At 42.5% G+C, this 25,554-nt stretch overlaps 1 pseudogene; it reads left to right on the top strand.

Moving 5' to 3' along the window:
* Positions 1-1,495: 1,495 nt before the first annotated feature.
* On the top strand, positions 1,496-8,432 carry LOC131837234 (uncharacterized; annotated as a pseudogene).
* Positions 8,433-25,554: the final 17,122 nt, after the last annotated feature.

Here is a 25,554-nt window from a genome sequence, read left to right on the forward strand (position 1 = left end):
AGAGCAGATCAACAAGACCTCAAGTACCTTATACAGGAATCAAGCCAATGCAAATTTTTCCATCCCTACTGAGAAGGACCAGAAACATTTTGTACTTACGTGGGGTGGACAATAGTATACCTTTATCATCTTGCCTCAGAGCTAAGCTAATTCCCACTCTCGGTCATGACAGACTCAAAGAATCTTTCCCATCTAAGCATGATGTTCAAAACATCCCATTAGTCCACTATTCAGTGCTAGCTGTTAATTTTATCAGATGAGCAAAAAGTGAGTGGTCTATGACATTGGATCCATCCAGGCTAGAGGGGGCAGGGAACCATCATGACTGGAATTAATACTTATTCTAAATATGGGCTTCCCACTGCCACTTGTAGGACCTTAACCAGCACCCCTGTATGAGCATATGTAGCATATATAAGGAACACACAGAGTGAGTCACTGACATGACGAGATCCCACACTCTATTTCATTGAGCCAAAGAGCCTACTTTACAGTATATCATATACTACTGTGTCTTAGAAGCTGCCAGCATTACAGAACAATGAAATTGGCCATTGAAAACACAGCTGAAGTATCAGTTTTGAGATAACATGGGGTGCCATCCTCAAGGAGCACTCAAATCAACCACAATTATATGATGCTATTTCCCCAACAGGTAGAAAGTGAAAAGTATGAGACTCAAAGGGAAGAAGTAGGAGTGACCCTCTCACCATAACTTCCAGGAACCCTTTGTGAATTTGTGCCTCCCAGGCCTGGAACTCTGGCTTCCATAGATTTGAGGGAGAATACTTCCACCAGAGGACACAGCAAAAGTTACATTAACCTGTAAGCTACAGCTGCCACTCGGTTTCTTTAGATTCCTCCTGCTGAGTGAAATAAGTCAAGCAGAGAGAGTCAATTATCATATGGTTTCACTTATTTGTGGAGCATAACAAATAGCATGGAGGACATGGGGAGTTAGAGAGAAGGGAGTTGGGGGAAATTGGAAGGGGAGGTGAATCATGAGAGACTATGGACTCTGAAAAACAATCTGAGGGGTTTGAAGTGGCGGGGGGGGGGGGGGGGAGGTTGTGGTACCAGGTGGTGGGTATTATAGAGTGCACGGATTGCATGGAGCACTGGGTGTGGTGAAAAAATAATGAATACTGTTATGCTGAAAATAAATAAATTTAATTTTTAAAAAAATAAAAAAAATAAAAATAAAATAAAATGAATAAATAAATAAATAAAGTATAATGTTGAATGAGGGGGAAAAAAAAAAACCAGCAGACAACGAAAGGAATCAGACATCCCAACAGGGGTAATTAACCCTTGTTTGCCCAGATGCGCAGAGTGCATGCTGGAGGACAACAGGGACAGGGAAGAATTTGTTTAGCACCTAGGTGGTCTACTAAGGTGTTTGGGTCCTCTTTTAATCATTTTTGACAGGAAATGAACAAATACAGCCATCATGACCTGAGAAGGGCTGGTGACCAGGGGCTCAGACTCCCTAGGGATGAAGGTCTGGATCACCCCGCCAGGTAAGCCATCTACACCAGCAAAAACATTGAGCATGAGAGGAACCTAGACAGAGATGATGGTACCAGTAGCCACACCAAGACCCAGGGCAGCAAGAGAGGTTGTAGCTTATGTCACTGGCCTTTCATTTGTCAGTTTCCCAAAAAAAACTACAGAGAATCTCAAAAGAACTGAGCTCAGAAGGAGAAAATGTATTATATGAAGCAAGAGGATGCAAGTGGCATGGGATGTGGAATAAGATGGATGTGGAGGCCGAGAAATTAAGGCCATCCCACCTCAGGTTTAGCTTTAGCATAAGTACAGCCATCTTAGCTCCGGCAGCCATCTCAGACCCCTGTGCCCAAGGGCTGAACTTTCCCCTACTTCGCTCTAGTAAACCCCACCCTGCTTTAGTTCCAGAGACCCCCACCCTGCTTTCATTCCAGAAATCCCCACCCTGCTTTAGTAACAGGAACCCATAAATATTCCTGCCTTAACTAAGCTCAGGGTCCAAGTTCCTACTCTGCTTAGTCGGGTATACTTGGAACTAAGCTTAAGCTTGCTGAATAAACCCTTGTGTTATTGCATTGGTGCTTGGCTCCTTGGTGGTCTCTCGGACATGAAAACTTGGACATAATATTTGGAAGTCCCACTGAGATCTGAGAGACCCCCAGGACTCCGACCCCAAGGGTCCTGTGCCGGCTGGCGAATGCACTCGTTTTTTTATCCATTTGCGTGCACACTTTGGGAGCTCCACTCTGCATTTCTTTTTCTTTTTTTTTTTTTTTAACCTGTAGGAATTCCAGTCTGAGTATCTGGAGTCGACATTGGCTCAAGCGGACGCATGGCGGGCCATTGACCGGGGGGTTTTGGGAGACGTCCCTCTGTCCCTGTCTGGAGGCTCAGCTGCTGTTGCGGTCGGGCCCATACCTGGAGGCTGGGCTGCTGTTGTGCTTGGGCCCGGAGAATGAGGTCCTCATCTGGAGGCTTGGCTGCTGGTGCAGTCAGGCCCGCATTGGGAGGCTCGGCTGCTGCTGCGTCCAGAGGCCGAGGTCCTCATCTGTGAAGAGAGCCAGCTGCCGGTACAGCCAGATTCTCCCTTAACTTCCTTCCAGTTTTGTCTTCACGGCCACACCAGATTGTTTGTCTTTGTGAGTGTGTTCTTGTTAATCGTTGTAAGTGTATTTGTCTTGTTGTGGACTGAGGATGTGGTGGGACAGACACAGACAACTCCTCTGTCTCTGATGATTGACCACTTCTCAGATGTCAGGGAAAGAGCTCATAACCTGAGCACTGATGTACGAAAGGGAAAGTTTTGGACTTTCTGCATGTCTGAATGGCCATCCCTTAATATTGGATGGCCCCAGGAGGGAACTTTTCAACTACCTATTATCTTAGAGGTTAAGGCCATCATTTTCAGAGAAAAACCACATGGCCACCCTGACCAAATACCTTACATCCTGGTCTGACAAGACATGATCGAAAATCTTCCCTCCTAGCTTAAACCTTTTCTTCCTCCCAAAGCAGGACCCGCATCCAAGGCTTTAGCCCTGAGGAACCCAACTCCTAGGTCCGACAAAAAGACGGAGTTCGAACCAAAGACTCTGCTTTACCCTGTCCTTCAGGACACCTCCACGGAGGACCTGATTTTTCCACCACCCTACCAGGTCCCCCTTTCCCCCCCGTTTACCCCCCACCAGCGGAAGCATCAGGGGCTGCCAAGGGAGTGCACCCCCCCAGGTGGAGGGGCCCCCATGCATGGGCCAGTGGCAGGGACACGTGGATGGACCCATCAGGCAGCCCCAGCCCCAAACCTGGGACCAACCGATACCACTGTCCTTCCCCTCCATGCCATGGGACCCCCCAATGAAACAGGGGGACAGCCATTTTCTACCAGTGATTTATACAACTGGAAAACCCAAAACGCAAAGCTCTCAGATAACCCAAAAGATCTTATCAATCTTTTGGATACTGTTCTTGTCACCCATCAGCCCACCTGGGATGACTGTCAGCAGCTCTTGTGGGTTCTCTTTACCACTGAGGAAAGAGAGCAAATCCAGGTGGAAGCCTGAAAGTCCATCTTGGGTAATGACAGACAGCCAACCCAGAACCCCGACCTCATAAATGCAGCTTTCCCCTGGTCTTGCCCCGCCTGGGACTACAACTCGGCAGAAGGTAAGGAGAGGCTCCAGGTCTACTGCCAGACTCTAATGGCAGGTCTGAAGGCTGTAGCATGCAAGCCTACCAATCTGGCCAAGGTATATGATGTAAGACAGGGTAAAGATGAGAGTCCAGGGGCATTTTTAGAAAGGATCATAGAGGTGTTCAGACAATACACCCCTATGAATCCAGAGGCCCCATAAACCAAAGCTGCCATTGTTATGGCCTTTGTTAATCAAGCCACTCCAGACATTAAAAGAAAACTGCAGAGGATAGAAAGACTGGGAGAGAAGAGCCTACAGGGTCTGATAGTGGTGGCAGAAAGAGTCTACAATAACAGAGAGACTCAGGAGGAGCAACAAGCTAAGACAAGTGACCATCAGACCCAGAACCTGGCTAAGATCCTACTGGCCGCAACCATGGATGACCCACATGAGAAACAAAGACGTCTCAAGAAGTTGGCTTCAGGAGCAGGTAAGGAGGATGGCCCCCACCAAGAATGCCCAAACTGAATATAGACCAGTGTGCTTTTTGCAAGGAAAAAGGCCACTGGGTGAAGGATTGCCCTAATAAAAACCAGTGTGCCTATTGCAGGGGAAAAGGCCACTGGGTAAAGGAGTGCCCCAACAAAAAAACCAAAGGCCCCCACTACTATCTTGGAGGTTGAAGATTTAAATGATTAGGGGGGTTGGGTTCGGCACCCCTCCCTGAGCTCAGGGTAACCCTTAAAGTGGAGGGGCAACCAATTAAATTCCTAGTATACACCAAGGCACAACACTCTGTCTTACTACAAGCTCAAGGGAAGTTGGCAAATAAGACCTCATGGGTGCAGGGGGCTACGGGCACTAAACAATATTCATGGACTACCCGAAGAACAGTGGATCTTGACGTGGGCCAAGTAACCCACTCTTTCATGGTCATTCCTGAGGGCCCATACCCCTTGTTAGGCCGAGACCTACTCACCAAGATGGGAGCCCAAATTAGTTTCCACCCTAAAGGGGCAGAGGTGCTGGATAAAGAGGCTCTTGTCTTGAATCTTGAGGATGAATATCGTCTTCATCAAACACCCCCAGCACCAATGATCGACATTGACCACTGGTTGCAGAAGTTTCCCCAAGCATGGACAGAAACTGGGGGAATGGGACTGGTCCAACATCGGCTAACTATATACATTGAACTAAAGCCAGAAGCAGATCCGGTCAGGGTATGCCAATACCCCATGCCTCTGACAGCTCAGAAGGGGATTACCCCCACACATCCGATGGCTGCTAGACTCAGGCATACTGCGGCCTTGTCAGTCAGCATGGAACACTTCCCTGCAGCCGGTGTGAAAGCCACACTCTAATGATTATAGACCAGTCTAGGACTTAAGGGAAGTTAACCGACAGGTGATGGACATGCACCCTACAGTCCCAAACCCCTACACTCTCCTCTCCACCTTGCCTCCAGACAAACCTTGGTATACAGTGCTAGACCTAAAAGATGCCTTTTTCAGTTTGCCCTTGGCCCCAAAGGGCCAAGATCTCTTCACTTTTGAATGGACAGACCCGGAGAAGAGCATCAATGGTCAACTCACCTGGACTCGACTGCTGCAAGGATTCAAGAATTCACCCACCATCTTTGACAAGGCACTGCACGAATACTTAGGTGAGTTCCATGCCAAGCACCCTAATCTGACTCTATTACATGTAGATGATATTCTATTGGCAGTAGAAGACCAGGAAACATGCCTACAAGGCACCAAGGATCTGCTCCAAGTGATAGCAACTCTGGGATACCAGACTTCCGCTAAAAAGGCCCAGATCTGCAGAACGGAGGTGAGCTACCTGGGGTACAAATTAAGAGATAGACAGAGATGGCTAACAGATGCATGGAAGGAGACCATTATGAGAATCCCACAGCCTCGAAACGACTGCCAGGTACGTGAATTCCTAGAGTCAGCGGGGTTCTGCTGATTGTGGATCCCTGGTTTTGCTGAAATGGCTAGGCCCCTTTACTAGGCCACGAAACAAAAACAGGACTTGGTATGGACTGAGGCCATGAACAAAGCCTTTAATGATCTTAAACAAGCCTTACTGTGAGCCCCGGCACTCGGGATGCCTGATCTGACTAAGCCCTTCCACCTTTATATGGATGAAAAGAAAGGGGTGGCAAAGGGAGTCCTAATTCAATACATGGGCCCCTGGAAGAGACCAGTGGCCTACCTCTCAAAGAAATTAGATGCTGTGGCCGCTGGATGGCCTCCATGCTTGAAAATTACTGCTGCAGCGGCCACCATGGTCAAGGATGCAGATAAGCTGGCTATGGGGCAGGAACTATACATCACAACCCCAACACGCTATTGCAGGGGTACTCAAACAACCCTCGGACAGATGGATCAACAATGCCCACTTGACCCATTACCAGGGCTTGCTTTTAAACCCTACCAGAATTTTGTTCCAGGCACCAACAGCCCTAAACACGGTGACACTGGGAATCCCCCCTACATGATTGTCAAGAAATCCTGGCTCAGGAGCATGGAGTCAGAGCCGATCTCCAGGACCGACTACTGCCGAACGCAGATGACACCTGGTATACAGACGGCAGCAGCTTTATCCGGGAAGGAGTCAGGTGTGCAGGGGCAGCTGTAACCACAGAGACAGAGACCGTCTGGGCGGAACCGCTAGCAGCTAGGGCACCTGCCCAACATGCAGAAATGATTGCGCTGACCAAGGCACTAACCATGGGAGCAGGTAAGCGGATAAACATCTATACGGATAGCAGGTATGCCTTTGCCACAGCCCACATCCACGGAGCCATTTATAGAGAAAGAGGGCTCTTAACAGCAGAAGGAAAGACTATTAAAAACAAGGTAGAAATCCTTTAGCTCCTAAGGGCCCTCTGGCTGCCTAAGGCACTGGCCATTATCCATTGTCCGGGACACCAAAAAGCAGACACGCCAGTGGCCAGGGGAAACTGACTGGCCGACTTAAAGGCAAAAGAGGCAGCCCTCTCGGTAGACCACGTCTTAGTGACCACACTGCCAGATCCGGGAGCACCGAGCTTGCCAGACAACCCCAACTACGCTGACTCAGACTTACAATGGATCAGGCGTCTGCCTAGGACACAATGCTTACATGGCTGGTGGAGAGCTGAAGATTGCAGCACAATCCTACCAGAGAAACTGGGATGGCGAGTCCTATCCAAAATGCATAAAAGTACCCGCATAGGAACAAAGAAAATGGAAGACTTGGTGTCACATGCAAAGATTGCCATCAAAGACTCCCGATTAAAGATCGAACAGATTGTGGCAAGCTGCCACACATGTCAGTTAACTAATGCCACTGCCCATGAATCTAACCCCGGACACCCGGCTCCTGAGGGACCGCTCAGGAGCCTACTAGGAAGTAGACTTCACAGAGGTAAAACCCGGAAAATACGGATATAGGTATTTGCTAGAGTTTGTAGATACTTTTTCAGGATGGACAGAGGCATTTCCCACCAAACATGAAACAACACAGACCATAACCAAGAAACATCTTACCGAGACATCTTACCGAGGTATGGTTTTCCTGTTAAGCTTGGATCAGATAACGGACCAGGATTCATAACACAGGGAGTGGCACTGATACTTGGGGCAGATTGGAAATTACATTGTGCATATAGGCCCCAAAGCTCAGGACAGGTAGAGAGGAGACCTTAACTAAATTAGCCCTAGAGACTGGCAGGGATTGGGTGACTCTCCTCCCCTTTGCCCTCTGCAGGATACAAAATTCCCCATATAAGATGGGACTTACCCCCTACGAGATCATGTTCAGTATTTCTCCACCTATTATTCCTAATTTAAAACCTGAGTTACTTGCTGAGTTTGATGATCACCAACTCCTTTTCTCCCTCCAAATGTTACAATGAACCCATGAACAGTTGTGGCCTAAGCTGAGGGTCTTCTACTAGACTGGGCCACCACCGGACCCCCATCGATATCAGCTGGGTGACTGGGTGTATCTTCAGAGATATCAACACCAGACACTCCAACCACGCTGGAAGGAATCCTACATCATGATCCTGACCACTCCCACTGCTCTCAAGGTCGATGGGATTACTCCCTGGGTCCACTACACCCACGTCTGGCCAGCTGACCCACACGCTGTTCTCAAGGACATCGTCCCAGAATGGAAAAGTCAGCCAGACAAGGACAACCCCCTAAAGCTAAGACTGCACTGTTCTCACTTACCCCACTAATGTTGCTTACTTTTATCAAAGACAGTCAGTACAGTTCAGCTCATGGTACTCAGTCAGCAATACCAACCACCAGACCTTGTTGCTAAGACCAGCCTGGACCCATGATTGGGTCCTTCCTTAGGTTCCTCTGAGAGGGGAAAACGTGGAGGCTGAGAAATTAAGGCCATCCCACCTCAAGTTTAGCTTTAGCGTAAGTATAGCCATCTTAGCTCCAGCAACCATCTCAGACCCCTGTGCCCATGGGTTGAACTTTCCCCTTCTTTGCTTTAGTAAGCCTCACCCTGCTTTAGTAACAGGAACCCATAAATACCCCTGCCTTAACTAAGCTTGGGGTCCAAGTCCCTACTTGGCTTTGTCGGGTATACTTGAGCCCAAGCTTAAGCTTGTTAGATAAACCCTCATGTGATTGCATTGGTGTTGGCTCCTTGATAGTCTCTTGGAGGCAAAAACTCGTGTATAACAATGGGTACTCTGGCGCACCACCAGATCTCCCGTTCTGGACCAAAAGGCTCATTTTGGTCCAGGTGGCAGGCATTCTGGCTGCTGGGGGCTGAGGCTTCAGGAACTGCCCACTGCTAAAGGGAGATGCCTGGATCCCAGGTTACTTCCCCTTAGGCTTTCATTGCAAGGGCTATTTCAACTTCTCCTTCTGCCCAAGTCTTTTTTCTTTACTCTTTCACTGGGGCTGGCCCCAGGCTCACTCCTCAATAAACAGATCTGTTTGATGTAAGGGCCTATTCAGCCAGAGCGATTTCATCTCACTTAAACAGTGATTTTGTTGTTTATGCAGTAAAACTTAAACTGACCTGCCCCTCCCAAGCCCAGGGGAACTTAGTTAAGAGCAAGTCCAGGAAACCAGTAAAATATGGTCGACCAGTCCCTGATAACAAATACAGGGCGGTTCAGGTGGGTGGAGATAACAGAGCCCGAATGCAGGGATGAGTCATCAGGTGGAGGCATCTAATCAGTGGAGCGAGAATACTGTCTCCCTGGCTACCAAGGAGTGTGGGCCCACCTTTTGGGCGCCTTTTGGGCACCAGTTCTGACCAAGGTGATAGGCTAGTTCAAATAGCTACTATGGGGTGAACTGTAATTCAATTGGCCACCCGTGTGTGACCTAGCATGACTGTGCAGCTTTCTCTGTGTGTTGCAATCTCATTGGCCACCAGTGTGTGGCCAGGCTCAACCACATGGCCTTTGCTCTATAAAAGTTGGTCTGTGAGGCAGGGAGCCGTCACCCTCTTCTGGAAGAAGCAGCCCTGAACGATAGGTTTGATTCTCAATGCTTGGCGCGAAATAAAGCTTTGCTTGACCTTCGCTTTGTATCAGTCTCGCTCCTTTGATCATTTGCAAATCTCCATTTCAAGGTTAATTTCCTAGGGAACCCTCCACCCCCTTCCTTCCCCACTCTCCTCTTTTCCTTCCTCTCCCCTCCCCTCAAGAAAAACCAACTCACATCTTCAGGTTCAAAGTTGCAAAATGTAACTCTCGCACATAGGTATCAATGAATAAACTAGAGGAAGAAATGGCAATCATCTTCAATTACTTTAAATAAGACTAAAATGGGACACTGGGGTGGCTCAGTCAGTTAAGCAGCCAATTTTTTTTTAATTTTTTTTTAATTTTTTTTCAGCGTAACAGTATTCATTGTTTTTGCACCACACCCAGTGCTCTATGCAATATGTGCCCTCCTTAATACCCATCACCTGGCTCCCCCAAACTCCCACCCCCCACCCCTTCAAAACCCTCAGATTGTTTTTCAGGGTCCATAGTCTCTCATGATTCACCTCCCCTTCCAATTTCCCTCAACTCCCTTCTCCTTTCCATCTCCCCATGTCTTCCATGCTATTTGTTATGCTCCACAAATAAGTGAAACCATACGATAATTGACTCTCTCTGCTTGACTTATTTCACTCAGCATAATCTCTTCCAGTCCCGTCCATGTTGCTACAAAAGTTGGGTATTCGTCCTTTCTGATGGAGGCATAATACTCCATTGTGTATATGGACTACATCTTCCTTATCCATTCGTCCGTTGAAGGGCATCTTGGTTCTTTCAAGCAGCCAATTCTTGATTGAGGCTCAAGTCAAGATCTCAGGGTCCTGGCTAAGCCCCACGTGATCAGCTCTGCACTCAGCGGGGAGACTGCCTTATCCCTCTCCTTCTGCTCCTCCACCCCGCATGCTCTCTCTCTCTCTCTCTCAAATAAGTAAATAAAATCATTGAAAAAAAATAAGAAAGGAGTACCTGGATGACTCAGAGGGTTAAGCCTGTGCCTTCAGCTCAGGTCATGATCTCAGGGTCTTGGGATCAAGCCCCACATGGAGTTCTCTGCTCAGCAGGAAGCCTGCTCCCCACCCTCTCTCTGCCTTCCTCTCTGCTTACTTGTGACCTCTCTCTCTGTCAGATAAATAAGTAAAATCTTAAAAAAAAAAAAAGAAAGAAAGAAAGAAAGAAAGAAAGAAAGAAAGAAAGAAAGAAAGAAAAGAAAGGAAAAAGAAAAAAGTGAGGGGCGCCTGGGTGGCTCAGTTGGTTAAGTGGCTGCCTTCGACTCAGGTCATGATTCTAGGGTCCTGGGATCAAGCCCAGCATTGGGTTCCCTGCTTAGCAGAGAGCCTGCTTCTTTCTCTCCCTCTGCCTGCTGCTCTGCTTACTTGTGCTCTCTATCTCTCTGTCAAATAAATAAAAAAAACTTTTTTTTAAGTGAGTCCTTTTAAAAAAATAAAAATAAGATGAGAACATGAAGAAAGAGACGGTGTTATTGCATTTGTTCCTTGTGATTAGGTTAGCAGCCAGCCTGGTTAAAAGCAGAGAGGGCCCCAGTCAGCAGCGTGGATATAATATTCAAAAGCAAGAGCTTACCACTCATCTTCTTCCAGCTGTAGAAAGAACCTTAAAGCTCAAGAAAAAAGAGTGGGAATGCAAAGAAATTTCTAATTGTATAAATGATGCAAATGAAAGCAAAAATTAAATAACTCATTAATAGGTTGTTTTTGTTTTGTTTTTTCCGGGAAGGAGCAGTTGTCACACAAAGGAAACTATTTGCAACAAATAAGGAGATCACAGAGCATAACTGCCAAAGTGATGACTCCAGGACTTTAAAGTTTAATGAGAAATTAGCTCAGAAGTCCCGAAAGAATATATGCAAATGTTGAAAATAACTTACATGCTGAGACTACAGCTGATTTTTTAAGTATTTTTACTTGTGTTTTTTTCAATACTGGCTAAATTTTTAATTGAAAACAAAGCTGTTTTAGATGGATGGTTGCCGGAGGCAGGGGTTGGGGGTAGATAAAATAGGTTAAGGAGGTCAAAAGCTACAAATTTTAAGTTACAAAATAAGTAAGTCCTAGGGATGTAATGTTCAGGGTGGCAATTATAGTTATTAACACTGTATCACATGTTTGAGAGTTGCTAAGAGAGTAGATCTTAGAAGTTCTCACTACCAGAAAAAAACATTCTGCAGCCATGTATAAGGACAGGGTTGAACTAGATTTATTGTAATGATTATTTTCCAATATATACATTGAATCATTATGTTGTATAAAACTAATACAATATATGTCAATTATGCCTCAATTTTTAAAATGAGGCTATTTTAACTTTGAAAAAAATTTGGAGACCCTCTTAACTCTAAACATGTTTATTTCAAATTGTTTGACTCTATATAAAATGTATTTGGGTATAAAATGTCTAGAAAGTTTTACACAGACATAAATTCACACCCTGCCAATGACCAAGCTCCTTGAAAAGTCATCCTGAAGGCTCTCTCCACCTCCAAATTTACCAGAGGTCCATCTCCATCTCTACCACCGCAGCTCAAGTTCAAGACCTCACCACTCAGAGTCACGTTGTCTTCCACCTGAGACACTCTGGAAGCCCTAAGTCCTTCCTCTCTTCTTCAGGCTCATCCTCCTGCATCTCTTCTCCACAAGGCCATAGGTCAACCCCCTTCTGAAGCTTCTCAGACGACCTTCTAACTTCCTCTCCAACTTCACCTTCAATGCTCTCCAGACACTAGGGATTCCTATCCAAAGGAATAGCATGAAACCTAGCTGAGAGCTGAACAGAACGGCGAGAGAAACACAGCTTGTGATACCAAGCCCTCCATCTTCTAGCACTTCCTCGCAACCACCAACTCAATTTGAATCTCTCAGGCTCTCCTCCACAGAACACTACTTTGTCATAAGCTATTAGTAGGTACATGATAAAAGGGTCTATGCTAAAGTGTGGGAAACACTGCCCAGAGTCACACCCCTGGAAACACATATTAATCTCTTAGAGCTCTGCAGAGATTACTTCATTGCCAAGGAAGTGAAAGGCTAGTTGAGCATATTTAGCTATGAGTCTCAAGAGTATTTAAAATACTTACATTTTTTGATTCAGCAATTCCAAGTGTAGGACTTTATCCTAAAGAAACAATCATGAAGATGCGCACAGATTTTGCTAACAGAGATTCTATTTAATAGAACAAACCAGGAATTACATAAAAGCCCAGTAGATTAGGGGATTGGTTATATAAAGCATGGTGTATCATACCCCTATATCATATCAGGGATGCCTGAGCAGCTCAGTGGGTTAAGCCTCTGCAGGGGTCCTGGGATTGAGCCCCCACCTCCAGCTCCCTACTCAACAGAGTCTGCTTCTCCCTCTGCCTCCACTCCTCCCTGCACCTCTGCACACCCCTCAGTTGTGTCCTCTCTCTATCTTTCTCTCTCTCTCTAAAATAAATAAATAAGATCTTTTAAAAAACAAAGTATGGCCTATCCACGTAATTGACTATCATGCAGACAAAAGCAATGATAACATTTAATGACATGGGAAAATGTTAATGAAATTTTAAGAAGAAAAAGCTTATACTTGAGTACAAAAGGATAACTCCCTTTCTAAAATTAAACATTATCCAAGAGGGAAAAGATGAGAAGGCCTTATAACTGGGGTTCCAAACCAAAATATCTCAGGTACAGGTGGATAAACCAAGCAGGGTTTTCTTTCCTAAACAGAGCAGTGCCTTCTCAGTCCTGAGCCCTGACATGCCAGAATGCAGGTCACATGATGCCAATGTTCCAGACTGCAGAAGAAGCTAGAAATATGTGTGTTTGTGAGAAATCACCCAATTTTTTTATGTAGAAGCTGTAATCAAAAAAATGGAAATAAAACCATCATTAGAGGCTCTGACTTACGCAGAATGCCAAGAGTGGCTAAGTAAGTTTTATTTCTTTTTTGTTTGTTTGTTTTTTAAGCTTTTTCCATATTTTCTGCAATGAAAAATAAATCTTTTTAATGAAAAAATACATCTTGATTGAACTTTTAACAGTGCAGTTGTTATCATTGCCACTGAGAATAAGAGGAAAGTTAGAATTTAAGAACTTAGTCTGGAAATGATAAAGTATAAACCAACCTATATAGTGGCAATATGAGGCATAACATTTACACAAAGTGTTAGCAAAGTAGTCTACTTCCTTCCTGTCCTTGGAGCTATCTGGAAATAAAAAGAATCTCCAACATTTTTGCAGATTCTTTCCTTCTGTTCAAAACATTGGCAATGTTACAAATACAAACAACCTAAGGTTATAGGAAGTTCTATTATAGTAATTTTTCTGTAAAAACCATAAGAAAAATAGATCCACCTATCCAAAATACAATTTTCCAAACTGGGTTCCTCGGAAGCTCCATGGACAAATCAAATTGGAAAATACCGCATCTCTATCTCCCTCAAGAGTCCAATGTATATTGACAAGACAAGGCTCTGACCTGTCCTGTAGTCTCAAACAGTCTCAAACTTATTTGTCTATAGAACTCTGTTTTATGGAACATCTATTACTATCCCACACATACTCGTATTCCTTATGACACAAATTAGAAAATATAGAATGAGTCACAAACAGGGGGAACATAAAAGGGGAGTCCCTAGGAATCCATTCTGTATAACTGATCATTTTCAGTGAACTTCCAAATTATATAGTCAACCTTTCTTAAAGAGGTATACAGATTTCTGGTATTTAGAAACTCAAGGAACAAAGACTTGGCTCTGAAGAGACTGACCCAACCACTCGAGGTAAGGTGTATCTAGAAAACCCACACATTAAGGGGTCCCTTGAGGTCAGATTTTGGAGTCTAATAACAAAATGATACTGAACTCAAAATCAATGGGGGTCAGCTGTGGGGCAAAATGAAAGACGGCCTGGAAATGGCTTTCCTTTTTTTCTTTTTCTTTTTTTTTTATGACTTTCCTTTTTCAAGCAATTTTACTTAGACCTCAGTTAACAGGACTTCTACTCAGCATGATGATAAAAATAAACTGCATCATTTTCTTTTAAAAGAAAACAACTATTGAAGCTCCAAGTCAGGCTCAGACACTCTAGCTCAACATCAAAGCCATCCTCTCTGAGTCAACTGTTTTAAAATAGCCTCTATATTCCAAAAAGTCCTGATATTTGACTATTAGCTTCTTCACCTACCACAGCTGCCTGGAGAGCTCGTAGTGGGATCAAACAGCAACACCATCTCTTCGGTGCCTCTCTCCCCTCCCCTACGCCCCCATTCCTCACCCCCTCTCCTTCCCCTTGTCTGTATTCTGCTGGTTTCCATCATCACCTGCGACAGGGAGCATGGCCAGCTGAACGATTTGTTAGGTTTGTGCTTACATGTGTCAACTTAAAATATGGAATCTTCACACTGATTACTATTTATTTAAAATGTATTGTTTTGTCTGCAAAGGATCATACACCATGTTGGTATCTGACGGCGACCTTCCCACCCAAACAGAGATCCAACTCAACCTGCTTTCCCCCTCAGCTAAAAGCCAGCTGTTATTCCTCTCCTACTGAAATTGGGCAGCATATTCCACAGGGCAAACATTTTTCTTTCCTGGGGATTTTATTTTTGTTTTTTTCCTGTTCTGGACTTTTCAGGAGATACACTATTCCTGGCTGATCCACCACTGGCTTGCAGCATTCAGAAAATGGCCCGTGGAGAATTCTGCCTCTTTGCTTTTATTTTTTTGTTCACTGATTCTAAAGAAAACAAACTTCTGGGGATCCTGGGTGGCTCAGTGGGTTAAAGCCTCTGCTTTTGGCTCAGGTCATGATCCCAGGGTCCTGGGATTGAGCCCCGCATCGGGCTCTCTGCTCAGCAGGGAGCCTGCTTCTCCTCTCTTCTCTCTCTGCCTTGCCTCTCTGCCTACTTGTGATCTCTATCTGTCAAATAAATAAATAAAATCTTAAAAAGAAAAAAATATAAGAAAAAAAAAGAAAACAAACTTCTGGTCAATAACCACTTGTTTCAGAAAGGGCGCAGCAACTAAAATATATTGGAAATCCAAAAGACATCAAGAATTTTTCAGAGCTGGGGGGAAAAAAATACCTTTTTTAAGGACCTCGGTACATACACAGGTTAGATAAGAACCCTACAGTCTTTGTCCCATAATAAGCTTAAGTGAAAGCAATTTTCCAACCTAAATCTCTCTCCATGGTTTACCTCAGAAAAAGCCTACAGTGGGATTTTTATTTCCCCCCCCTTAGAAGCATGTTCCCCTTCTCATTCAATTGATAAAAAGCCTTCTTTAGTGAGAACCATTTGATGTTGAAAGAGCTCTTCAATATGCATGGGAACAGCCTTTGTAGAATTCTTGGAACACCAATCTAAATGTGAGTTTTAATAACAGGAAAGTTTAATTAGCTGTAAACAAATTCCAGTGCCAAATTCCAGATAGTAAGAATTCATGTCCTCATCATCATTGGCCCCTGAAGTCCATCAAGGGCAAGTTAGAGTTTGACCATGCACACACTTCCATCCCTTACCATTTCAATGTCAGAAACAGCTACTACTGGAACAAGAAGACCAGTGAACTGTCACAGCGAAAGCCAGCTCTCTACTATTCTTGTCTAATCATCACACAAGAAGTGCAAAGCTATCCACGGTCTCCATCTTCCAAAGAAATTCCTGCCTTGAAGTCACAGTTCCAGGTTCCCCGCATGCTTGCGGAGCTCGGTGAACACACAGGGGAGGATGTCATCAAGGCTTGCATCCTTTTTTCCATTTGCATTATTAAATATTTTCCCATCAAGGAAACAGACCCTGGGATGCCTGGCTGACTCAGTCAGGGGAGCACAGGACTCTTGACCTCTTGGTGATGAGCTCAAGCCCCACATTGGCCATGGAGCCTACTTAAACACACACACACACACACACACACACACACAGAAACAGACCTTAAAGCCCTAGGAGACATAGGTAGGAATTGGGTCAAAAGGAGCAGGCTGAATGCTGTGATTTTCCATTTTTCGCTATTAAGTCCAAAAACAAACAGCTTTGGATTTGGGTTTTACTTGAGGATTTTCTTTTCTCTTGCTCTCAGAGAGATTCTGAACCCTCTACTGACGGCAACACTATGTTGCAAAAATCCAGAAAGTGAAGTCTGGAGAACTCTAAGTCTTTGCTTTTTTTTATTTGTTTTTGTTTGTTTGCTGATTGAATTTCCAGTAAATAATCTCTTGTCCGTAAGAAGTCACAGCCACTAGAATACAATAACAATTAAAGTTTTATAGTAATTCTCACCACTTGACCATTTGATTCTCCTATTCTGACTTACATTAGCTTCCTGCTAACCACCAAAATTGAACTAACCAAGCATATTGAGTAGGTACATCTTACTGTCTCACAAAAATTTCATTTAATCCACGTAGATTCTCCCTCAACTGGGGTAGGGAAGAACAGTGTGAGTTTGGACCTAAGAAAAAAGCTGCCACTTGTCCTGTATGTCCACCACTCTCAAACCTACCTTCCAATCCACACCTTTCCTGGGTCAAAGACCCAAACATCTGATTCAACTTGGATATCCTACAAGCACCACAAACTCAATTTCTCCAAAGCTTAATTTATCCTTTTTACCAACTTCTATTCTTCCTCTATTCTCTATGGTAGTAAATGTCATCAACATTCACCCAGGACCAAAATCAGAAACCAAAGAATCATCCTAAACTCTTCCCTTCCCATCTATGGCTAGAACTACCTTAACACTCCCCTCTGTTGGACTAACCAGGCCTCTTCCCTTTTCTTTTAAATTTTATTTTTTTTATTATGTTCAGTTAGCCACTGTATACTACATCATTGGTTTTTTTTAATTAAATTTATTTATTTTCAGCATAACAGTATTCATTATTTTTGCACCACACCCAGTGCTCCATGCAATCCGTGCCCTCTATAATACCCACCACCTGGTACCCCAACCTCCCACCCCCCCGCCACTTCAAACCCCTCAGATTGTTTTTTAATGTAGTGTTCAATTCATTAGTTGTGTTTAACACCCAGTGCTTATCACAATCTGTGCCCTCCTTAATAAACATCACCCAGTTACCCAATTCCTCCCTCCCCTCCCCTCTGAAACCCTCAGTTTGTTTCCCAGAGTCCATATTCTCTCATTACTCTCTCATTATTTCCCATTCAGTTTTCCCTCCTTTCCCCTGTGGTCCTCTGTGCTATTCCTTATGTTCCACATATATGTGAAACCATGTGATAATTGTATTTCTCTACTTGACTTATTTCACTTAACATAATCCCCTCCAGTTCTATCCATATTGATGTAAATGGTGGGTATTCATCCTTTCTGATGGTCAAATAATATTCCATTGTTTATATATACTACATCTTCTTTATCCATTCATCTGTTGAAGGGCATCTCAGCTCCTTCCACTATTTAGCTATTGTGGACATTGCTGCTATGAATATTGGTGTGCATGTGCTCCTTCTTTTCACTACAACTGTATCTTTGGGGTAAGTACCCAGTAATGCAATGCTGGGTCATCAGGTAGCTCTATTTTTAACATCTTGAGGAACCTTCATACTGTTTTCCAGAGTGGTTGTAACAGCTTGCCTTCCCACCAATAGTGTAAGAGGGTTCCCATTTCTCCACATCTCATCAACATTTGTTGTTTCCTGTTTTTTTAATTTTTGCCATTCTAACTCGTGTAAGGTGATATCTCACTGTGGTTTTGATTTGTATTTTCATTATGGCTAGTGATATTGAACATTTTGTCATGTGCCTGTTAGCCATTTATATGTCTTCTTTGGAGAAGTATCTGTCAATGTCTTCTGCCCATTTTTGGACTTATTTGTTTTCTGGGTGTTGAATTTGAGAATTTCTTTATACATCTTGGATACCAGCCTTTTATTTGTAATATCATTTGCAAATATCTTCTCTCATTGTGAGGGTTTTCTCTTAGTTTTGTTGACTGTATCTTTTGCTGTGCAGAAGCTTTTTATCTTAATGAAGTCCCCAAAATTAATTTTTGCTTTTGTTTCCCTTGCCTCTGGAGATGTGTCTTGAAAGAAGTTGCTGCGACCAATCTCAAAGCAGTTACTGCTTATGCTCTTCTCTAGGATTTTGTGGAATCTTGTCTCACATTGATGTCTTTCATCCAGTTGAGTTTATCTTTGTGTATGGTGTAAGAGAATGGTCTAGTTTCATTCTTCTGTATGTAGTTGTCCAGTTTTCCCAGCACCACTTATTAAAGAGACTGTCTTTTTTCCACTGGATATTTTTTTCCTTGATTTGTCAAAGATTAGTTAACCATAGAGTTAAGGGTCCATTTCTGGAGTTCCGACTTAAACATCCTTACATCCTCATTTCCCTGAGATAGTCCTGGTATATACTTATTGTCCCAGAGTAATTATTACAAACCACTTCCTTTATTATGACAAGAGTTGTAGTTTAGAAAACAATGACACCTTAGTATGAAATCTGAGAGCCAACCTCTGACTTCATCTACCTCCACTCTTCTACACACACTACACTCCCATCACAACAAACTGCTTATGCCAGTGGATGACAATGTTGGCTCTACATTAAAATCACCATATATGATGAGGTTTAATAACAGACGAAATAAAATGAAATTTGACTCTCTGGGGGTGTCTCTTAAGCATTCATAGATTTTTAAAAGCCTCCTAAGTAACCCTAATATAGAACCCAACTGAGAACCCCTGACATGTGGTTGCCAGATCAACCATATCAAGTTATTTTGTTTCTTCTGCTTGTATGGCCTTAATGCCTAATAAACCCCTAGTTTTCCTTTTTTTTTAAGATTTATTTTATTTCTTTATTTATTGGGAAAGAGAATATAAACAGGGAGAGGGACAAAGAGAGAGGGAGAGAGAGAGTCTCAAGCCAACTCCATGCTGAGCATGGAACCTGATGCAGGGCTCAATCCCACAGCCCTGAGATCATGACCCAAGCCAAAATCAAGTCAGACACCCAACCAAATGAGCCACCAGGGAACTCTGAACCTCTACTTTCTTAAAAAGTCCTCAGATCTGTGAGGTGTTCTCTGATCTTTTACAGTACTCTGTATGTGCCTTTATTATAAGACTAATAGCATTGAACTACAATTACTTCTTTACATGTCCATCAATAGCTAAGTCCTATTGACCTGTAATCAATTTGTCTCTCATGTCTCTCTCCACCTCATTTCCCCACACTAGCTCATTATCAGCTCTCACTCAAAAAATTGCAGAAACTCCTTAGTACTTTTTCTGCTTCCAATCTTCAAGCTTCTACCAGATACTCTTTTTTAAATAGTATCACTCTACCACTCAATTTCCTGATGGCTTATCACCTTCTACAGAATGATATCCAAACTCCCCAGGATGGAATTCAAAAGTTTTCCCAAGTGATTTCAAGACACACAGGATTCCTCCTACCCTCACTTCTAATGCCACCCACCTCCAGCCCCAAAGGATGACTCATCCATCGCATATCAAGCCACCATGTTTTCTCTTGAGCAGGTCCTTCTACCTAAAATGACTTACTCTCAATTTCCATCAGGCAAACTCTTTATTTTTAAAAGTTCCTCTTAAAGTATTAGAGAAGTATTACTTCTCTAAAGTATTACTTCTCTAAAGCTGTCCCCTCACCAAGAATTAATCTCTCCCTCTCTTTCCCACAGTTCCTATTTAAAATAGCTATAGGTCACTCACCATAATTTGTTTGCATTACATAAATGCCTGCCTTCCTCATAGCAGTGAACATCCCTAGGGCAAAGCCCAGGTGCTACTAATACATATCACCCCCTATAAATGATAGTTGAATTCACTTGAGAAAGCATTTTTAAATCTCTAACTGGTAAGTATAAGACAAGCATCTTTAATCACTCCTGTCCCCTCATCCATTGGAGGAACTGGCAGTGGAAATAGCTTACATCTCCAAGTCTTAACATTTTAAGAATTATAGACCTCAAAGAAATCTTTGGATACTGGTTCCAATATATATTTTGCTGGTTAAAAAAAAAGAGAGAGAGAGGGACTCTTTCCAGATAAAAATACTTCCAAACATGAAATCTATTAAGCCAGGGTCTTCTAGCTTTTAGATTTTGATTCTCTATTTTAAACAAGCTCACTGAAAAGTTATTAATTGATAAAAATGACAAAGCCAAGTGATTTCTTACAAGATGTTAAGAGAGTTCAGGAAGGGTTTCTCATTCCTAACCTTTAGAGTTTCAAAACTCCTGTTTTTATACTAAGAGCTACTATGAACTGCAAATTGGAGAGGTTCAAAGCCATTTTTGTGCCCTCAGAAGACTGACAGCACCCTAGGAAATTTGCTAGGCTCTTAATTGTAGGTTACCAATAACTAATTTGTATAAAAATCAATATCCAATGACAGATGCTACCAGATACTTCAAAGAATTACTTCCGCTGCCTTATCAAATATCAGTGTGGTATCTGACTCTGCATTTAGGATCAACAAGGTGTAGAAGAAATATATTAGGGAAAGGTCCAGCACTTTTTTCCTGAAATACTCTAAAATGTACAACATTCTCTGAAATTTTTCAATCAAAAAAATGGAAGTAAAAACATTGGTGCAAATGAAATTTTTTAACTCTCTTCTACACACAGATCACTGCCTGAGTCAAATGTACATGCCCCTCTTTCCTCATGGGTGATACAATGAGGTGGGCACCTGTTGCATGATGAGTTTCACCTGACATTTTTTTATAGCTGTGTATTTATGTTTATGCACCTTAGGAGAAAAAACGTAACTCGTATAACACACCCAAGGATCTTGTGGCTTAGGAAGAGAAAATAGTTGTTATGACTGTAATCACCTGTCTTATGCAAAATGAACAAGGCACTATGCCCTGGCATTTTCATAAGTGTTTCAAATCTTTAGTAACTGCTCAGAAGCATTTCTGATGATGATGGTCTGTATCTCTAACATGGATCCTCACAGAACTGTATTTCCATATATTTTCATACATGAGCTCTTGTACATATTAGCATACACAATTTTCTCAGAAAATGCTATTAATTATCCTTTCCTCTTTCTAACCATATATACCTGTGAGTGATAAACTCAGTAATAAGTGACACCAAAATCAAAAATAGTAAGCTAAACTTCAACTTTGTTTTAAATGAGATGACGTTAAACCTACTATTCCCTTACTATTGAGTGCTCAAAAAACTCCATTCTTCTCAAGGAGCTTACTTCTAGATACTTCTAGATATATGTTTTGTAAATCAATTCCATATTTTACCTTGATGTTATTGTTTGTCCTTGTTTTTGTTTAATTCAGTATAGGGTGAAGAATATTTTGTTGCATTTTATGTATTATTATAATTATCTCTTATTTGTGACGCTTGAAACTGGCTTTTGTACTTTTTACTTGTAGTAAAAATACAATGGTGGGGCGCCTGGGTGGCTCAGTGGGTTAAGCCTCTGCCTTCAGCTCATGATCTCAGGGTCCTGGGATCAAGCGTCTAGTTGGGCTCTCTGCTCAGCAGGGTGCCTGCTTTCCTCTCTCTCTCTGCCTGCCTCTCTGCCTGCCTCTCTGCCTACTTGTGATCTCTCTGTGTCAGATAAATAAATAAAAAACCTTTAAAAAATACAATGTTTCTTTTTTAAATGAATTTAAAGTTTTTAAAAAAGGAGTGTATTTAAAGAAAATGGTTAGTGAATAATAGTACAGGTGACAGGAAAGTCATGAAAATGACAGGTAAGGCATGTTTTAGAAGGAAAAATTCTTCATACAGGGGAGCCCTCTTTCACAGACAGTGCATAACTTACACCGTTATCACTGTCAATTCCAAAAGCTAATGACATATAAGTAGGCAACCACAAAGAATACCACTCTAGAAGATATAGGTAAGATTAAAACTCAAGAAAAAACAATTTTTTTTTTTTGGATAGTACAAGGAAAAAAACAGGGGTAAGTAATTTTTAATCAACACCAAGATAACCAAAGACTAGTTTAGTCCCTTTTTAAGCTCTTAGGTCATAACTCCTTAACAAATATGAAAGCTCAAGCTTCCCCATGAGAATCACTAATAGGAAGAAAAGATACTACCTCCCAGGTATCCTTACCAACCAAAGAAATATTTTTCTGTGATTTATTTCTCATTGTTCATATTTTTAAAAATAGGGTAACCACACAGATACCTGGAAAACTCTGTCCTGGTAAATATGCTTTTTTTTTTTTTTTTTTTTTTAGATTTACTTATTTGAGAGAGAGAGAGCACAGAATGAAGGGCAGAGGGAGAGGGGGAGACAAACTTAAGCAGACTCCATGCTGAGCACTGAGCCCGATGTGGGACTTGATCTCACGACCCTGAGATCATAACCCTGGGATCACAACCTGAACTGAAACCAAGTCAGGTCTTAATCTATTGCACCTCCCAAGTGCTCCATAAATACACTTTTACAAACCCCACTCCTCATTTTAGAATCCCTGGGCCACAGTCCCTTGGAAATCATGTACCATGAGTTGGGAATTACTGGTTATCTTAGATTACCATTATAAAAAGTGTAAGCTGCTCTCAGTAACCAAGACATCATTCATTTCTCCTTAAAAGGCACACTGTAATTACTTCAGACTGTTTAAATTTTTTCAGTGATAGTGAAGTGCACTGTTAGAAGCCCTAGTTAACTTGCTACAATAAAGCAATTTGTAGTGAAATACAATTAAAGTAAGCTATTTTTATTCTTATTTTAAAAGCACAAGAAGAGTGAGTTTGAGGTAACATAGCAACTGTAGGTTGCTATAGAAAGTAAAGTAGTAATATGATTTTTATAATAAAACAAAACAATTGTTGAGGAGAAACTGTAAGCCTGCCCTGATTAGCATTCCTAACCTTGCAAATATGCAGAAAAACAATCTTTTACAGAATGTTAAATGCCAAGGCTAAAAATGTTTCAACTGTACTTTGATGGATATGACATCTACAGTGTGTATTGTCAAACACAGTGTAAAACAAGCTGTAAGATAAAATCACAGAAGTAAAATAAAACCAGAGGGCTTGTAGGAAAGCAACACCAGAAGGTACATATGGAAATTTAAAAAGCAAAGGATACTGCTAAATAGATAACTGTAGGTATCCACAGGGCACATAAAACTAGTTGTGCTTCAAAAACCACTCTAAACTTCTTTTATAGTAACAATGACCGTTATTTTTAATTGCATACCTGAGTCCAGAATAAGGACCTCATTTCCCAGACAGAAGGAAGAAAGGGGTTTCAATACCATTTAAATTCTGAACGACAAATGTAAGGGAAAATGTTAGATGCAACTCCCAGGAAGTATCCTTAAAGAAATGAAGCCTGACCTTCCACTCACCCTTCCTCCTTCCTGCTGGCAGAGGACAAACGTGATGGCTGGAACAGGAGCTCTGTCTTAGAGCATGAGATGGCCTTCAGAAGAGAGGCCAAAGACACAGCAAAGAAACAAGACATAAGAAGCTTGGATGTCTGAAACCACGCAACAAAAGCCCTGACGCCCTGACCTTTAGATTTGCCCAGGAAAATTAAATAAATTTCCATCTTGTTCAAGCTGTTATCTGGGGCTTATGGTCATTCTCAGTCAGAATTGATCTGAGTGTGTCCGTGTATATGTTTTCAACGATGCACAAAATCTGTTCCTTCTACCAACTCTTTAAATTTGCTTGAGTTTCGCTGTTTCAAATCATCTTAGAACACATTTATTGTGGATTGTTTGAAGCATTAGCTGTCATGAATGAATTTTATCAAATATATACACAGGGAATGAAGAAAGAGTCCAGCAATTAATTATTTAATACAAATGTTTCCAATGCTTTTAAATTCTTGCATTTCACTGATGAGTAAAGGAAGAACCAAAAAAATAAGCCATTTGTTCAAGTTCCCGTTCAATGTTCAACAGATTTTCAGTAAATGAAAAATGTGAAGTGAAGCTTAGATTCTACTGGGGGATATGGACAAAAAATAAGAAATAAAAAGTATGAGTGGAGATGCAATGAAGGTGGTAAGTTGCTGAGAGAGTCTAGCAAGCAGGAGGAAGGGAAATGGCCAGCCAATGTTTGCTTCATTTCCTGGAAGGCTGAGGCCTAAAGGACCAGAGGAAGCCAGCCTAGGGAGCTGGAAGAAAATGCATCCTGACCAGAAGAAGGTTCAAATACCTTCATGTGGACAATGCTTTACATCTGAATAACTGGGGTGCCTCTTTCACATTCCTGGGGACTACTATAGTGAGCAACACTTCTGCACTTCCCCAGGGACCACAAAAGCATTTGTAAACACATGATCGCGTTTTCCACAACAGAGCACATCAGTGGAAGCATGTGCACTGAGACATACATCTGCTAACATCCACACTCCTATGTGGGGCCTGGATTTGGGAAGGAGATACGAGGGGCCACCATGGATTCTAACTGCCATCAAAGGACATTCGGATGAATAGCCAGTCTGAAATCAAGGGTCAAGGCCAGTAAATCCAGCATCAGCATCAGAAAACTCCAATAGGCTTCTGACCTGGAACATTCTCCAAAACTATCCCATTTCCTGCTGCTCTCTCCCTCTGTCCATGCTACACTTTCTTTTTCTCATGCCTACAGTAAATAGAAGAGAGGAGACTAAAACCAAAATAAGACAGAAACTTACAAAATGAAGAATAGCAGCTGCTGGCCCTTTTCTGACCTACCAATCCCTCTTCTCAGATAAACTTTTATCAGTTTCTGCTTTTCGTTCCTTTGGTGGTTATCAGCCATATCTAAATGGTAAACTATGCCTATTTCCTCATTTATCAGTTTTAAACACTTTCTATCTATTCCTTGCTTACTTTAAAGTAGTTACTTAACTGTCTTGTGGATCTTTCCCTTATCAGAATAGTCTCTCTGCTGCTTTTTCACAGCACAATTATTCTCTCCTAGATATCCACATGGCTTCTTACATCACTTCTTTCAAACTTTCATTCACTTTACATATGTTCCAGTGGGCACAGCAACAATACATAATAATGGGAAGTGGTCCATTGAAGATCAGGCTCAAGCTGACCCATAAGTCACAAGGAATCTGCACCAATAAGGGACTCAGAACCCCATGTCACCTACCACCGGTTGTTCTGATGTCTTGCCCTTACTTCCTGGGGGGGTTCCCCAATGACCAGCTGATGGAGGATGAAAATTCCCACACCTGAATCACAAGTAGGTCAGCTCAGTAAGTGAGCGCAAGCAAACAGGGACTGCATCACACTGCAGCACCACTAAGGTAGACCTCAAAGTCGGGGAAGAGGACATTCTCCCAGTGGGTACACACCCAGCTGCCTACTTTGTATGGAAAGAGAAGGGGCCTGAGGTAAGAATATATACAGACACACAGATGGCTGGTCAGGGCTCTGGACTTAGCAAGAATGGAAGAGGGGACAAGGAGGT

Source organism: Mustela lutreola, chromosome 7 (assembly GCF_030435805.1).
Source record: "Mustela lutreola isolate mMusLut2 chromosome 7, mMusLut2.pri, whole genome shotgun sequence".
In the NCBI taxonomy this organism is placed as follows: Eukaryota; Metazoa; Chordata; class Mammalia; order Carnivora; family Mustelidae; genus Mustela; species Mustela lutreola.